General features: G+C 40.3%; 1 long non-coding RNA gene across 1 annotated transcript; it reads right to left on the reverse strand.

Moving 5' to 3' along the window:
* Window positions 1-2,449: 2,449 nt before the first annotated feature.
* On the reverse strand, window positions 2,450-13,366 carry LOC125964397 (uncharacterized). Its single transcript, XR_007477384.1, has 2 exons — window positions 13,218-13,366; window positions 2,450-3,137 (listed from the first exon to the last, which is right to left on the reverse strand). It is a non-coding gene; the product is annotated as an uncharacterized LOC125964397 (long non-coding RNA).
* Window positions 13,367-15,862: the final 2,496 nt, after the last annotated feature.

The following is a 15,862-nucleotide window of genomic DNA, read 5'->3' on the forward strand; positions in this document are numbered from 1 at the left end:
GGTGCAGGGCCTCTGGCCTGGGGAGCCCAAAATTGGGCTCAGACATTTCCTGTGGGAGAACCACTACAATGTAATTATTTTCCAGTGTGCGTCACTTACCCCAGGGGTATAAGACTTGACTATTTCACAAGTTCACCCCTCCTACCCATCTCATTGTGGTTCCTTATGTCTTTAGTCATAGAAGATCTTTGTTGGTAGGTCCGGGTCTTTTTCATCTATGGTTATTCTGCAGATAGCTGTGAATTTAGTTGTGATTTTAGTGTGCTTGTGAGAGGAGGTGAGCTCAGGGTCTTTCTATTCTGCCATCCTGGCCAAATTCTACTAAGATGTATTTTCTTAACATTCTATGTTTGAAGTAAACTAAACTGAAAAGGAGACAGGAGAAAATACATGTAATCAGGGGCCTATGGTCAGGTCTCCCTTCTTAATTCCATCTCATCTAATCAAGTAGAGACTTGAGAAAACAAAACAGCTTCACTGAAAAAGAGAACATGATCCTCAGACAAAATACTTTAAAAGAGAGGCCATAAAGACAAAGGAGAACATTATTTATTATATAGTGATAAAGGGATTAATACAAGATGAAAATATACTGATTAACATATATGCACCCAATTTAGGAGCACCTAAATATAAAACAAATACTAACAAAGGGAGAAACTGACAGAGATATAATAGGAGGCTTTAATATTCCACTGACATCAGAGGACACATCATCGAACAGAAAGTAAAGCAACAGAGGTCCTAAAAGACACAATAGACCAGTTGAACTTAATGGCCATCTACAGGACAGTACATCTAAAACCAGAATATACATCCTTTTCCAGTGCACATGGAATATTCTCTAGGGGAGACTACATAATAGATCACAAAACAAGCCTCAAGAAATGTGAGAATAGAAATTACTTCAAACATTTTTTTGACCACAAGAGTATGAAATTAGAAATCAACCATAGAAAGAAAAATGGGAAAAGAATGAACAGTTGGAGACTAAACAGTTTACTAAAAAAAAAAAAAAAAACTAGTGGGTCAATGATTAAATCAAAGAGAAAATCGGAAGGTACCAAGATAAATGACAATAAAAAACACTACCAAAAGCTCTTAAAGATGTCTCTGGGAGAGAGGGGGAAGATGGTGGAAGAGTAAGACGTGGGGATCACCTTCCTCCACACAGATACACCAGAAATACATCTACACGTGGAACAACTCCTACAGAACACCTACTGAACGCTGGCAGAAGACCTCAGATCTTCCAAAAGGCAAGAAACCCCCCACGTACCTGGGTAGGGCAAAAGAAAAAAGAATAAACAGAGACAAAAGAATAGGGACGGGACCTGCACCAATGGGAGGGAGCCGTGAAGGAGGAACGGTTTCCACACAAGAGAAAGCCCCTTTGAGGGCAGAGACTGTGGGTGGCGGAGGGGGGAAGCTTCGGAGCAGCGGAGGAGAGCACAGCAACAGGGGTGCGGAGGGCAAAGCAGAGAGATTTCCGCACAGAGGATCAGGGCCGACCGGCACTCAACCGTCCGAGAGGCTTGTCTGCTCACCCGCCAGGGTGGGCGGGGGCTGGGAGCTGAGGCTCCAGCATCGGTGGGATCCGCAGGGAGAGGACTGGCAGCTTGAACAAAGCCTGAAGGGGTTAGTGCACCACGGCTACCTGGGAGGGAATCCGGGAAAAAGTCTTGACCTGCCGAAGAGGCAAGAGACTTTTTCCTCCCTCTTTGTTTCCTGGTGCGCGAGGAGAGGGGGTTGGGACTGGCACTTAAATGAGCTCCAGAGGCGGGCATAAGCCGCGGCTAAAAGCACAGAGCCAGAGATGGGCATGAGATGCTAAGGCCGCTGTTGCCGCCACCAAGAAGCCAGTGTGCGAGCACTGGTCACTCTCCACACCTCCCCTCCCGGGAACCTGTGGAGCCGACCACTGCCAGGGTCCCGTGATCCAGGGACAACTTCCCAGGGAGAATGCACAGCGTGCCTCAGGCTGGTACAATGTCACACTAGGCTCTGCAGCCGAAGGCTGGCCCTGCACTCCGTGCCCCTCCCTCCTCCCGGCCTCAGTGAGTCAGAGCCACCGAAGCAGCTGCTCCTTTAACCCCGTCCTGTCTGAGCAAAGAACAGACGCCCTCCAGCGACCTACACGCAAAGGCGGGGCCAAATCCAAAGCTAAACCCCGGGAGCTGTGTGAACAAAGAAGAGAAAGGGAAATATCTCCCAGGAGCTGCAGGAGCAGCAGATTAAATCTCTACAATCAACTTGATGTACCCTGCATCGGTGGAATACCTGAAAGGACAAAGAAACACCCCAAATTGAGGGGGTGGACTTTGAGAGCAAGATTTATTATTTTTTCCCCTTTTCCTCCGTTTGTGTGTGTGTATATATGTATGCTTCTGTGTGAGATTTTGTCTGTATAGCTGTGCTTTCACCATTTGTCCTAGGGTGCTCTCCGTACTTTCTTTTGTTTCTTTGTTTGTTTTTACTTAAAAATTTTTTTTTTCTAAATAATTATTTTCTATTTTAATAACTTTATTTTATTTTATCCTCTTTATTTATTTATTTCTACTTTTTCTCCCTTTTATTCTGAGCCATGTGGATGAAAGGCTCTTGGTGCTGCAGCCAGGAGTCACTGCTGTGCCTCTGAGGTGGCAGAGCCAACTTCAGGACACAGGTCCACAAGAGACCTCCCAGCTCCACATAATATCAAATGGCGAAAATCTCCCAGAGATCTCCATCTGAACACCAGCACCCAGCTTCACTCAACAACCAGCAAGCTACAGTGCTAGACACCCTATGCCAAACAACTAGCAAGAAAGGAACACAACCCCACCCATTGGCAGAGAGGCTTCCTAAAATCATAATAAGCCCACAGACACCCCAAAACACACCACCAGACGTGGAACTGCCCACCAGAAAGACAAGATCCAGCCTCATCCACCAGAACACAGGCACTAGTCCCCTCCACCAGGAAGCCTACACAACCCAATGAAAAAACCTTAACCACTGGGGGCAGACACCAAAAACAACAGGAACTAAGAACCTGCAGCCTGCAAAAAGGAGACCCCAAACACAGTAAGATAAGCAAAATGAGAAGACAGAAAAACACACAGCAGTTGAAGGAGCAAGATAAAAACCCACCAGACCTAACAGATGAAGAGGAAATACGCAGAATAGCTGAAAAAGAAAGCACAATAACGATAGTAAGGATGATCCAAAATCTTGGAAATAGAATAGAGAAAATGCAAGAAACATTTAACAAGGACCTAGAAGAACTATGAGGAAACAAGCAACAATGAACAACACAATAAATGACATTAAAAATACTCTAGAAGGGATCAATAGCAGAATAAGTGAGGCAGAAGAACAGATAAGTGACCTGGAAGATAAAATAGTGGAAATAACTACTGCAGACAACATTAAATGCACAAACATTCGGATTATAGGGTTCCCAGAAGAAGAGAAAAAGAAAGGGACTGAGAAAATATTTGAAGAGATTATAGTTGAAAACTTCCCTAACATGGGAAAGGAAATAGTTAATGAAGTCCAGGAAGCACAGAGAGTCCCAAACAGGATAAATCCAAGGAGAAACATGCCAAGACACATATTAATCAAACTGTCAAAAATTAAATACAAAGAAAACATATTAAAAGCAGCAAGGGAAAAACAACAAATAGCACACAAGGGAATCCCCATAAGGTTAATACCTGATCTTTCAGCAGAAACTCTGCAAGCCAGAAGGGACTGGCAGGACATATTTAAAGTGATGAAGGAGAAGAACCTACAACCAAGATTACTCTACCCAGCAAAGATCTCATTCAGATTTGATGGAGAAATTAAAACCTTTACGGACAAACAAAAGCTGAGAGAGTTCACCACCACAAAACGAGCTTTACAACAAATGCTAAAGGAACTTCTCTAGGCAAGAAACACAAGAGAAGGAAAAGACCTACAATAACAAACCCAAAACAATTAAGAAAATGGGAATAGGAACATACATATCGATAATTACCTTAAATGTAAATGGATTAATGCTCCCACCAAAAGACACAGACTGGCTGAATGGATACAAAAACAAGACCCATATATATGCTGTCTACAAGAGACCCACTTCAGACCTAGAGACACATACAGACTGAAAGTGAGGGGATGGAAAAGATATTCCATGCAAATGGAAACCAAAAGAAAGCTGGAGTAGCAATTCTCATATCAGAAAAAATAGACTTTAAAATAAAGACTATTAAAAGAGACAAAGAAGGACACTACATAATGATCAAGGGATCGATCCAAGAAGATATAACAATTGTAAATATTTATGCACCCAACATTGAGCACCTCAATACATAAGGCAAATACTAACAGCCATAAAAGGGGAAATCGACTGTAACACATTCATAGTAGGAGACTTTTTTTTTTTTTTTTTTTTTGCGGTATGCGGGCCTCTCACTGTTGTGGCCTCTCCCGTTGCGGAGCACAGGCTCCGGACGCACAGGCTCAGTGGCCATGGCTCACGGGCCTAGCCACTCCGCGGCATGTGGGATCTTCCCAGACAAGGGCACAAACCCGTGTCCCCTGCATTGTCAGGCAGACTCTTAACCACTGCGCCACCAGGGAAGCCCCATAGTAGGGGACTTTAACACCCCACTTTCACCAATGGACAGATCATCCAAAATGAAAATAAATAAGGAAACACAAGCTTTAAATGATACATTAAAGAAGATGGACTTCATAGATATTTATAGGACAGTCCATCCAAAAACAACAGAATACACATTTTTCTCAAGTGCTCATGGAACATTCTCCAGGATAGATCATATATTGGGTCACAAGTCGAGCCTTGGTAAATTTAAAAAAACTGAAATTGTTTCAAGTATCTTTTCCAATCACAACACTATGAAACTAGATATCAATTACAGGAAAAGATCTGTAAAAAATACAAACACATAGAGGCTAAACAATACACTACTTAATAACGAAGTGATCATTGAATAAATCAAAGAGGAAATAAAAAAATACCTAGAAACAAATGACAATGGAGACACGACAACTCAAAACCTATGGGATGCAGCAAAATTAGTTCTAAGAGGGAAGTTTATAGCAATACAATCCTCCCTTAAGAAACAGGAAACATCTCGAATAAACACCTTACCTTGCACCTAAAGCAATTAGAGAAAGAAGAACAAAAAAACCCCAACGTTAGCAGAAGTAAAGAGATCATAAAGATCAGATCAGAAATAAATGAATATGAAATGAAGGAAACAATAGCAAAGATCAATAAAACGAAAAGCTGGTTCTTTGAGAAGATAAACAAAATTGATAAACCATAGCCAGACTCATCAAGAAAAAAACGGAGAAGACTCAAATCAATAGAATTAGAAATGAAAAAGGAGAAGTAACAACTGACACTGCAGAAATACAAGCAATCATGAGAGATTACTACAAGCAACTCTATGCCAATAAAATGGACAACCTGGAAGAAATGGACAAATTCTTAGAAATGCACAACTTGCCAAGACTGAATCAGGAAGAAATAGAAAATATGAACAGACCAATCACAAGCACTGAAATTGAAACTGTGATTAAAAATCTTCCAATAAACAAAAGCCCAGGACCAGATGGCTTCACAGGCGAATTCTATCAAACATTTAGAGAACAGCTAACACCTATCATTCTCAAACTCTTCCAAAATATAGCAGAGGTAGGAACACTCCCAAACTCATTCTATGAGGCCACCATCACCCTGATACCAAAACCAGACAAGGATGTCACAAAGGAAGAAAACTACAGGCCCATATCACTGATGAACATAGATGCAAAAATCCTCAACAAAATACCAGCAAACAGAATCCAACAGCACATTAAAAGGATCATACACCATGATCAAGTGGGGTTTATTCCAGGAATGCAAGGATTCTTCAATATATGCAAATCAATCAACGTGATACACCATATTAACAAACTGAAGGGGAAAAACCATATGATCAACTCAATAGATGCAGAGAAAGCTTTTGACAAAATTCAACACCCATTTATGATAAAAACCCTGCAGAAAGTGGGCATAGAGGGAACTTTCCTCAACATAATAAAGGCCATATATGACAAACCCACAGCCAACATTGTCCTCCATGGTGAAAAACTGAAAACATTCCACTAAGGTCAGGAACAAGACAAGGTTGCCCACTCTCACCACTCTTATTCAACATAGTTTTGGAAGTTTTAGCCACAGCAATCAGAGAAGAAAAGGAAATAAAAGGAATCCAAATCGGAAAAGAAGAAGTAAAGCTGTCACTGTTTGCAGATGACATGATACTCTACATAGAGAATCCTAAAGATGCTACCAGAAAACTACTAGGGCTAATCAATGAATTTGGTAAAGTAGCAGGATACAAATTAATGCACAGAAATTTCTGGCATTCCTATACAGTAATGATGAAAAATCTGAAAGTGAAATCAAGAAAACACTCCCATTTACCACTGCAAAGAAAACAGTAAAATATCTCGGAATAAACCTACCTAAGGAGACAAAAGACCTCTATGCAGAAAACTATAAGACACTGATGAAAGAAATTAATGATGATACAAATAGATGGAGAGATATACCATGTTTTTGGATTGGAAGAATCAACATTGTGAAAATGACTCTACTACCCAAAGCAATCTACAGATTCAATGCAATCCCTGTCAAACTACCACTGGCATTTTCCACAGAACAAGAACAAAAAATTTCACAATTTGTATGGAAACACAAAAGACCCTGAATAGCCAAAGCAATCTTGAGAATGAAAAACGGAGCTGGAGGAATCAGGCTTCCTGACATCAGACTATACTACAAAGCTATAGTAATCAAGACAGTATGGTACTGGCACAAAAACAGAAAGATAGATCAATGGAACAGGATAGAAAGCCCAGAGATAAACCCACGCACATATGGTCATCTTATCTTTGATAAAGGAGGCAGGAATGTACAGTGGAGAAAGGACAGCCTCTTCAATAAGTGGTTCTGGGAAAACTGGACAGGTACATATAAAAGTATGAGATTAGAACATTCCCTAACACCATACACAAAAATAAGCTCAAAATGGATTAAAGACCTAAATGTAAGGCCAGAAAGTATCAAACTCTCAGAGGAAAACATAGTATGCAGAACACTCTATGATATAAATCACAGCAAGATCCTTTTTGACCCACCTCCTAGAGAAATGGAAATAAAAACAAAAAAAGGGCTTCCCTCATGGCACAGTGGTTGGGAGTCTGCCTGCCGGTGCAGGGACGCGGGTTCGTGCCCCGGTCCGGGAGGACCCCATATGCCGCAGAGCAGCTGTGCCCGTGAGCCATGGCCGCTGAGCCTGTGCATCCGGAGCCTGTGCTCCGTAGCGGGAGAGGCCACAACAGTGAGAGGCCCGCGTACCGCAAAAAAAACCCAAATCAAACGAAACCAAAACAAACACAAAGATAAACAAATGGGACCTAATGAAACTTCAAAGCTTTTGCACAGCAAAGGAAACCATAAACAAGACCAAAAGACAACCCTCCAAATGGGATAAAATATTTGCAAATGAAGCAACTGACAAAGGATTAATCTCCAAAATTTACAAGCAGCTCATGCAGCTCAATAGCAAAAAAACCAAACAACCCAATCCAAAAATTGGCAGAAGACCTAAATAGACATTTCTCTAAAGAAGATATACAGATTGCCAACAAACACATGAAAGAATGCTCAACATCATTAATCATTAGAGAAATGCAAATCAAAACTACAATGAGATATCATCTCACACCGGTCAGAATGGCCATCATCAAAACATCTGGAAACAATAAATGCTGGAGAGGGTGTGGAGAAAAGGGGACAGTCTTGCACTGCTGGTGGGAATGTGAATTGGTACAGCCACTATGGAGAACAGTATGGAGGTTCCTTACAAAACTAAAAATAGAACTACCATATGACCCAGCAATCCCACTACTGGGCATATACCCTGAGAAAACCATAATTTAAAAAGAGTCATGTACCAAAATGTTCATTGCAGCTCTATTTACAATAGCCAGGAGATGGAAGCAGCCTAAGTGTCCATCATCGGATGAATGGATAAAGAAGATGTGGCTCATATATACAACGGAATATTACTCAGCCATAGAATGAAATGAGATTGAGTTATTTGTAGTGAGGTGGATGGACCTAGAGTCTGTCATACAGAGTGAAGTAAGTCAGAAAGAGAAAGACAAATACTGTATGCTAACACATATATACGGAATCTAAGAAAAAAAATGTCATGAAGAACCTAGGGGTAAGATGGTAATAAAGACAGAGACCTACTAGAGAATGGACTTGAGGATATGGGGAGGGGCAAGGGTAAGCTGTGACAAAATGAGAGAGTGGCATGGACATATATACACTATGAAACATAAGATAGATAGCTGGTGGGAAGCAGCTGCATAGCACAGGGAGATCAGCTCGGTGTTTTGTGACCACCTAGAGGGGTGGGATAGGGAGGGTGAGATGGAGGGAGATGCACGAGGGAAGAGATATGGCAACATATGTATATGTATAACTGATTCACTTTGTTATAAAGCAGAGACTAACACACCATTGTAAAGCATTTATACTCTAATAAGATGTTAAAAACAAACAAACAAACACTACCATACCAAATCTATGGGGTGCTACAAAAGCAGTTCTAAGAGGGAAGTTCACAGCCATACCGGCCTTCCCCAAGAAAGAAGAAAAATTTCAAAACACCTAACCTACCACCTAGAAGAAAACAAAACCCTATGTCAGCAGAGGAAAGGAAATAAAGATCAAAGAGGAAATAAAAGAGAGAACAAAGACAGATCAATAAAACCAAGACCTCGTTTCTTGAAAAGATTAAAAAAGAAAGAAAAATGACAAACCTCTAGCCAGGCTCACCAAGAAAATAAGACACAAATAAACGAAAGAAATTAAAGGAGAAATAATTGATGCAACAGAAATATCAAAGATAAGAGATTACTTTGAGCAGTTACATGGCAACAAACTGAACAATGTAGAAGAAATGGACTAGCTTCTAGAAACAGGCTACAAAAGCTGAGTCAAGAAGAAACAGATAACTTGAACAGACTGATCATTTGAAGTGAAATCAAATCTAATAAGCATATTCCCTGCAAACAAGAGTCTAGGACCAGGTGGCTTCACTGGGGAATTCCAAACATACAAAGAACTTATACTTATCTTTATCAACCTATTCAAGAATTGAAAGGAGGGAACACTCTGAAATTTATTCTATGAAGCCACCATCACCCTGACGCCAAAAGCAGATAAAGACACTACAAAAAAGATTACAGGCCAGTATCTTTAATATAGATACAAAAGTCAGACAAGAAAAAGTAAAAGACAGCCAAATCAGAAGGAAAAAGTAAAACTCTTATTATCTGCAGATGACATGACACTCTAGAGAACTTCAAAGTCTCCACATAAAAACTATTAGGACTAATAAGTGAATTCAGCAAGGTAGCAGGATACAAGATTAATATACAGAAATCTGTTGCATTTCTTTACACTAACAATGAAATGCCAGAAAGAGAATGTCAAAAAAATCCCATTTAGTGTCAGGTCAAAAAAATACATAGTGGGTTAGCATACTTGTAAAAGCAGGATAACCACAAATCAAAAACATACAATAGACTCACAGAACACAAAAAGAACACAAGTACAATACAAAAGAAAACCATCAAACCACGAAAGTAAAAAAAGAAAATAGAAAGAGATATAAAATCAATGGGAAAACAAAGTTTAAAATGGCAATAAATACATATTAATAATTACATTAAATGTCAATGGACTAAATTCAAAAGATTTTATTATCCAATCTGCCACTCTGTAAGAGCCTACAATATGCTGCCTACAAGAGACTTGCCATAAAAAAAAGGACACACATAGATTGAAAGTGAGGGGATGGGAAAGAAAATATAAACAGAAAGGAAGTGGGTGTAGCAATACTCAGAAAAAATAAACTTTAAAATGAAGGCTATGAGTAAAGACAAAAAAAGGACACTATATAATGATAGAAGGATTAATACAAGAGCATATTACACAATACAAGAGGATATTACACTTGTTAACGTTATGCACCAAATATAGGAGCACCTAAATACATAAAACAAGTACTAACAGACATAAAAAGAGAAATTGACAGGAATACAATAATAGTAGGAGACTTTAACACTAATCACATCAATGGATAGATCTTCTGGACAGAAAAAAAAATCAATAAGGAAACAGAGATCCTAAATGACACAACAGAACAGTTAGATTTAATTGATATTTTCAGGACATTACATCCAAAAATCACCAAATACACATTCTTTAAGTGCACGTGGAATATTCTATAGGATAGACCACATACTAGGGCACAAAACAAGTCTCAAATTTCAGAGGACAGAAATTACTTCAAGCACCTTTTCAGACCACAATGACATGACACTAGGAAAATAACCACAGAAAGAGAAATGAGAAAAAATGATTACAGAGACTATAAAATATGTTACTAAAAAACCAATGGGCCAACAATGAAATCAAAGAAGAAATTTAAAAGTACCTTGAGACAAATGACACTGAACAAATAACCACACAAAATCTATGGAATGCAGCAAAACAACCATACAAAATCTATGGGATGTAGCAAAAGCAGTCCTTAGAAGTTCATAGAGATACAGGCCTTTCTCAACAACAACAACAACAAAAAACCAAGAAAAATATTAAGCAACCTAACCTACCACCTCAAATAATTAGAAAAATAACAATCAAAACCTAAAGTCAGGAGAAAGAAAGAAACAAAGATCAGAGAGGAAATACAATAGAGATTAAAAAATAGTCAAAGAGGCTTCCGGGAAGATGGCGGAAGAGTAAGACGTGGCGATCACCTTCCTCCCCACAGATACACCAGAAATACATCTACACGTGGAACAACTCCTACAGAACACCTACTGAACGCTGGCAGAAGACCTCAGACCTCCAAAAAGGCAAGAAACCCCCCACGTACCTGGGTAGGGCAAAAGAAAAAAAGAAAAAACTGAGACAAAAGTATAGGGACGGGACCTGCACCAGTGGGAGGGAGCTGTGAAGGAGGAAAGGTTTCCACACACTAGAAAGCCCCTCTACGGGCAGAGACTGTGGATGGCGCACGGGAAAAGCATCGGAGACGCAGAGCAGAGCACAGCAACAGGGGTGCGGAGGGCAAAGTGGAGAGATTCCCGCACAGAGGATCAGGGCCGACCGGCACTCACCAGCCCGACAGGCTTCTCTGCTTACCCGCCGGGGTGGGTGGGGCTGGGAGCTGAGGCTCGGGCTTCGGTTTGAGCGCCGGGAGAGGACTGGGGTTGGCGGCGTGAACACAGCCTGCAGGGGGTTGGTGCACCACGGCTAGCCAGGAGGGAGTCCGGGGAAAAGTCTGGACCTGCCGAAGAAGCAAGAGACTTTTTCTTCCCTCTTTGTTTCCTGGTGCGCGAGGAGAGGGGATTAAGAGCGCTGCTTAAAGGAGCTCCAGAGACGGGCACGAGCCGCGGCTAAAAGCGCGGACCCCAGAGACGGGCATGAGACGCTAAGGCTGCTGCTGCCGCCACCAAGAAGCCTGTGTGCGAGCACAGGTCACTATCCACACCCACCTTCCGGGGAGCCTGTGCAGCCCGCCATTGCCAGGGTCCCGGGATCCAGGGACAACTCCCCCAGGAGAACACACGGCGCGCCTCAGGCTGGTGCAATGTCACACTGGCCTCTGCCGCTGCAGGCTCACCCCTCACTCCGTGCCCCTCCCTCCCCCTGGCCTGAGTGAGCCAGAGCCCCCGAATCAGCTGCTCCTTTAACCCCATCCTGTCTGAGCAAAAAACAGACGCCCTCCGGCGACCTGCACGCAGAGGCGGGGCCAAATCCAAAGCTGAGCCCCGGTGAGCTGTGAGAACAAAGAAGGAAAAGGAAATCTCTCCCAGCAGCCTCAGAAGCAGCGGATTACAGCTCCACAATCAACTTGATGTACCCTGCATCTGTGGAATACCTGAACAGACAACGAATCTGCCCAAATTGAGGAGGTGAACTTGAGAGCAAGATTTATGATTTTTTCCCCCTTTTCCTCTTTTTCTGAGTGTGTATGTGTATGCTTCTGTGTGAGATTTTGTCTGTATAGCTTTGCTTCCACCATTTGTCCTAGGGTTCTAGCCTTCCTTTTTAAAAAAAATTTTTTTTTCTTAATAATTATTTTTCATTTTAATAACTTTTTAAAATTTTACTTTATGTTCTTTCCTTCCTTCCTTCCTTCCTTCCTTCCCTCCTTTAGACAATGAATCATCCCAAATTGAGGAGGGGGACTTTGAGAGCAAGATTTATGATTTTTTCCCCCTTTTTCCTCTTTTTGTGAGTGTGTACGTGTACGCTTCTGTGTGAGATTTTGTCTGTATAGCTTTGCTTCCACCATTTGTCCTAGGGCTCTACCTGTCCTTTTTTTTTTTTAAATTTTTTTCTTAATGATTTTTTTATTTAAATAACTTTATTATATTTTATTTTACTTTATCTTCTTTCTTTCTTTCTTTTTCTTTTTTTCTTTCTTTCTCTCTCTCTCTCTTTCTCTCTTTCTCTCTTTCTTTCTTTCTTTCTTTCCTTCTTTCTTCTACTAATGCTTTATTTCTACGTTTTTTCCCATTTATTCTGAGCCATGTGGATGAAAGGCTCTTGGTGCTGCAGCCAGGAGTCAGTGCTGTACCTCTGAGGTGGGAGAGCCAACTTCAAGACACAGGTCCACAAGAGACCTCCCAGCTCCACATAATATCAAACGGAAAAATCACCAAGAGATCTCCATCTCAACACCAGCACCCAACTTCACTCAACAAAAAGCAAGCTACAGTGCTAGAAACCCTATGCAAAACAACTAGCAAGACAGGAACACAACCGCACCCATTAGCAGAGAGGCTGCCTGAAATCATAATAAGTCCACAGACATCCCAAAACACACCAGCAGACGTGAACCTGCCCACCAGAAAGACAAGATCCAGCCTCATCCACCAGAACACAGGCACTAGTCCCCTCCACCAGGAAGCCTACACAACCCACTGAACCAACCTTAGCCACTGCGGAGAGGCACCAAACACAAGGGGAACTATGAACCTGCAGCCTGCAAAAAGGAAACCCCAAACACAGTATGATAAGCAAAATGAGAAGACAGAAAAACACACAGCAGATGAAGGAGCAAGATAAAAACCCACCAGACCTAACAAATGAAGAGGAAATAGGCAGTCTACCTGAAAATGAATTCAGAATAATGATAGTAAAGATGATCCAAAATCTTAGAAATACAATGGACTAAATGCAACAAAAATTTAAGAAGGACCTAGAAGAACTAAAGATGAAATGAACAATGATGAACAACACAATAAATGAAATGAAAAATACTCTAGATGGGATCAATAGCAGAATAACTGAGGCAGAAAAACGGATAAGTGACCTGGAAGATAAAACAGTGGAAATAACTACTGCAGAGCAGAATAAAGAAAAAAGAATGAAAAGAACTGAGGACAGTCTCAGAGACCTCTGGGACAACATTACACACACCAACATTTGAATTATAGGGGTTCCAGAAGAAAAACAGAAAGGGACTGAGAAAATATTTGAAGAGATTATAGTTGAAAACTTCCCTAATATGGGAAAGGAAATAGTTAAGTCCAGGAAGCACAGAGAGTCCCATACAAGATAAATCCAAAGAGTAATATGCCAAGACACATATTAATCAAACTATCAAAAATAAAATACAAAGAAAGCATATTAGAAGCAGCAAGGGAAAAACAACAAATAACACACAAGGGAATCCCCATAAGGTTAACAGCTGATCTTTCAGCAGAATCTCTGCAAGCCAGAAGGGACTGGCAGGACATATTTAGAGTGATGAATGAGAAAAACCTGCAACCAAGATTACTCTACACAGCAAGGATCTCATTCAGGTTTGAGGGACAAATTAAAATTTTTACAGACAAGCAAAAGCGGAGAGACTTCAGCACCACCAAGCCAGCTTTACAACAAATGCTAAAGGAACTTCTCTAGGCAAGAAACACAAGAGAAGGAAAAGACCTACAATAACAAACCCAAAACAATTAAGAAAATGGGAATAGGAACATACATATTGATAATTACCTTAAATGTAAGTGGATTAAATGTTCCCACCAAAAGACACAGACTGGCTGAATGGATACAAAAACAAGACCCATATATATGCTGTCTACAAGAGACCCACTTCAGACCTAGAGACACATACAGACTGAAAGTAAGGGGATGGAAAAAGATATTGCATGCAAATGGAAATCAAAAGAAAGCTGGAGTAGCAATTCTCATAACAGACAAAATAGACTTTAAAATAAAGACTATTAGAAGAGACAAAGAAGGACACTACATAATGATCAAGGGATCGATCCAAGAAGATATAACAATTGTAAATATTTATGCACCCAACATAGGAGCACCTCAATATATAAGGAAAATACTAACAGCCATGAAAGGGGAAATCCACAGTAACACATTCACAGTAGGGGACTTTAACACCCCACTTACACCAATGGAGAGATCATACAAAATGAAAATAAATAAGGAAACACAAGCTTTAAATGATACATTAAAGAAGATGGACTTAATTGATATTTATAGGACATTCCATCCAAAAACAACAGAATACACATTTTTCTAAAGTGCTCATGGAACATTCTCTAAGACAGATCATACCTTGGGTCACAAATCAAGCCTTGGTAAATTTAAGAAAATTGAAATTGTATCAAGTATCTTTTCTGATCACAATGCTATGAAACTACTAGATATCAATTACAGGAAAAGATCTGTAAAAAATACAAACACATGGAGGCTAAACAATACACTACTTAATAATGAAGTGATCACTGAAGAAATCAAAGAGGAAATTAAAAAGTACCTAGAAACAAATGACAATGGAGATACGACGACCCAAAACCTATGGGATGCAGCAGTTTTAAGAGGGAAGTTTACAGCAATACAACCCTACCTTAAGAAACAGGAAACATCTTGAATAAACAACCAAACCTTGCACCTAAAGCAATTAGAGAAAGGGGAACAAAAAAACCCCAAAGTTAGCAGAAGGAAAGAAATCACAAAGATCAGATCAGAAATAAATGAAAAAGAAATGAAGGAAATGATAGCAAAGATCAATAAAACTAAAAGCTGGTTCTTTGAGAAGGTAAACAAAATTGATAAACCATTAGCCAGACTCAACAAGAAAAAGAGGGAGAGACTCAATCAATACAATTAGAAATGAAAAAGGAGGAGTAACAACTGACACTGCAGAAATACAAAAGATCATGAGAGATTACTACAAGCAACTCTATGCCAATAAAATGGACAACCTGGAAGAAATGGACAAATTCTTAGAAATGCACAACCTGCCAAGACTGAATCAGGAAGAAATAGAAAATATGAACAGACCAATCACAAGCACTGAAATTGAAACTGTGATTAAAAATCTTCCAACAAACAAAAGCCCAGGACCAGATGGCTTCACAGGCGAATTGTATCAAACATTTAGAGAAGAGCTAACACATATCCTTCTCAAACTCTTCTAAAGGATAACAGAGAGAGGAACACACCCAAACTCATTCTATGAGGCCACCATCACCCTGATACCAAAACAAGAAAAGGATGTCACAAAGAAAGAAAACTACAGGCCAATATCACTGATGAACATAGATGCAAAAATCCTCAACAAAATACTAGCAAACAGAATCCAACAGCACATTAAAAGGATCATACACCATGATCAAGTGGGGTTTATTCCAGGAATGCAAGGATTCTTCAATATACGCAAATCAACCAACGTGATAACCCATATTAACAAATCGAAGG

The sequence above is a fragment of the Orcinus orca genome, chromosome 5, assembly GCF_937001465.1.
Source record: "Orcinus orca chromosome 5, mOrcOrc1.1, whole genome shotgun sequence".
In the NCBI taxonomy this organism is placed as follows: domain Eukaryota; kingdom Metazoa; phylum Chordata; class Mammalia; order Artiodactyla; family Delphinidae; genus Orcinus; species Orcinus orca.